Source organism: Galeopterus variegatus, unplaced genomic scaffold (assembly GCF_000696425.1).
Source record: "Galeopterus variegatus unplaced genomic scaffold, G_variegatus-3.0.2 Scaffold1247, whole genome shotgun sequence".
Taxonomy (NCBI): Eukaryota; Metazoa; Chordata; class Mammalia; order Dermoptera; family Cynocephalidae; genus Galeopterus; species Galeopterus variegatus.
In genome coordinates, this window is record NW_007727358.1 from 296,381 (window position 1) to 299,208 (window position 2,828).

The following is a 2,828-nucleotide window of genomic DNA, read 5'->3' on the forward strand; positions in this document are numbered from 1 at the left end:
TCCTGCTCACTGGCTGAGCGTGTTGCAGGCGCAACACCAAGGGTTGCGATCCCGTTGCCGGTACCGGTCCAGTACAGGCGCGACACTGAGGGTTGCGATCTGTTGCCGGTCACGAAAAAAGACAAAAAGGAAAAAAAAAAAAAAGAGAAGTGTGGTGTTCTGGGCCGGCCCGGTGGCGCACTGGAGAGTGCGCTGCTTGGGAGCGCGGCGGCGCTCCCGCCGAGGGTTCGGATCCCATGTCGAGACCGGTTCCTGCTCACTGGCTGAGCGTGTTGCAGGCGCAACACCAAGGGTTGCGATCCCGTTGCCGGTCCTCGGTATGGGCGCGACACCGAGGGTTGCGATCCTGTTACCGGTCAGTAAAAAAAGACAAAAAGGAAAAAAAAAAAAAAGAGAAGTGTGGTGTTCTGGGCCGGCCCGGTGGCGCACTGGAGAGTGCGCTGCTTGGGAGCGCAGCGGCGCTCCCGCCGAGGGTTCGGATCCCATGTCGAGACCGGTTCCTGCTCACTGGCTGAGCGCGTTGCAGGAGCAACACCAAGGGTTGCGATCCCGTTGCCGGTCCTCGGTATGGGCGCGACACCGAGGGTTGCGATCCTGTTACCGGTCAGTAAAAAAAGACAAAAAGGAAAAAATATATATATATATAAAGAGAAAAAAAACCTACCATAATGAAACCGAGGGTTGCGATCCTGTTACCGGTCAGTAAAAAAAGACAAAAAGGAAAAAAATATATATATATATAAAGAGAAAAAAAACCTACCATAATGAAACCTGTATAGGGAAGGATTTTCTAAACCAACACTGAAAAGCATACACCATAAGGAAAATACCAGTATATCCGATACAGTGAAACAAAACTTGAGTGTGACACAGGACTCTGCATGGCATTGGGAAGCGGTGCTTCAGGCCTCTAATGTCACAGCCCTGAGCTGCATGACAAGACCATCCCCAGAGCTGTCAACACCCAGGAGAGATGCTGGTGTAACACCACATGTGCGTGGCCCTCCCCAGTGTACAGGTGTCCCCTCCCCAGGCTCTCAAGACCCTGTGAGGGGTGGGGGTTCCACTCCCCATTTCCCAGACAGGGGTGGGCACCAAATGCCCTGCAAGGTCTCATCCCCATGGTGTGGAGGCAGGGCTGTAACCAGACATGGCCTTCCCTGCATGTGTCACCTTCAGGTGCCCTTTGGAGGCTCAGAACAATGTCCTGGGGGAATGGATGGTGCACTCCTGTGGGGCGAGAGAAGAATGAAGCACGGACCAAAGCCAGGAAGAGACCAAGAAGGGAGGGACAGAGGGGCCGCCCTGGCAGCAGCCTCGGCAGTGGGGGCTTTGGGGAGCAGGGGCTCTGGGGCCTGGCTAGTGGGGCTGCAATCGAGGCAGTGGGGTGTGAAGCCAGCTCTTACCAGCTAGAGAACCAGCTGTCACATTTCCTGGAATTTTACCAGCCGGTTGCTGTCGTGTCGGCAGCCTGCTATTGGCCATGGCGGGCGTCTTTACACCATGGAAATGGGCAAATACCACCAAGCAGAGGCCCCACCCCAGTCGCTTGACATTTCCCAAGGCACACACCCCTAGAGAGGGGACTACAAAGGGGGATGACGTGGCCTCCCTCGCACACCCCAAATACCCTAATTAAAGCCCCTGAGAGAAGTTGGGGGTGGGTGGAGGAGACCCAACCAGGACAGAGGCCTTCTTAGGGCTGTCATTCTCGAGTTGCACTGGCACCACAGAGAAGAGGGGTGAGTGCCTTTGCTGAGGAGAGGGCCTGTGAGGGGAGCAGGCCCTGCAGACGGCTCTGAAAGCCACACTGACCTGGGCACGGATTCCCCCAAATCCAGCCTGTCTCATGCACCTCTGTGGGAATTCCCCAGTCCCAGACTTCTGCTCAGTTCTCGCTCATGCTCCCTCTCCTCTGTCCCCCCTCTCTGTCCCTGTGCCTGTGCGTGTGTGTGCCCATCTGTCTCTCTATCTCCCTGTTTCAGGAAAACCATATTCTCCAGGAATCTCCAGCAACAAAGGTCTATCTCCAGTGACCCCGCACTGGGCCATACCCCTCCTAGAAGCCATGGAGATAACCCCAGTGGTGGGATGGCATTAAGTAAAACCAGAATAAGTACAGAAATAAAGACAAAAGGGCAGGACCATTCCAGCAGCACAATGGAGCCCGCCGTGCCCCACGCCTCCTCCACACACCAGGCCAGGGTACAACCTGCAGATCAGGCTTGGCCGCCAAAGTCCAGGAGAACCTGGCATGTCCCTAGGCCTGGCCCGGCCTTGAAGCCTGTAGTGGTTTCTGCAAATAATGAACAAGGCCCACTGGAGAAATATCACCCACTTGGCCAAGGCACTGGTGAGAAGAGGAAGGGGTGCAAATGGGGGAGGAGGGTGTGAGCAGGAGGGTGGGGAGGGTGTGAGCAGGAGGATGGGCAGTGAGCAGGAGGGAGGGGAGGGTGTGAAGAGGAGGGGGAAGAGGGTGTGAGCAGGAGGGAGGGGAGGGTGTGAAGAGGAGGGGGAAGAGGGTGTGAGCAGGAGGGAGGGGAGGGTGTGAAGAGGAGGGGGAAGAGGGTGTGAGCAGGAGGGAGGGGAGGGTGTGAAGAGGAGGGGGAAGAGGGTGTGAGCAGGAGGGAGGGGAGGGTGTGAAGAGGAGGGGGAAGAGGGTGTGAGCAGGAGGGAGGGGAGGGTGTGAAGAGGAGGGGGAAGAGGGTGTGAGCAGGAGGGAGGGGAGGGTGTGAAGAGGAGGGGGAAGAGGGTGTGAGCAGGAGGGAGGGGAGGGTGTGAAGAGGAGGGGGAAGAGGGTGTGAGCAGGAGGGAGGGGAGGGTGTGAA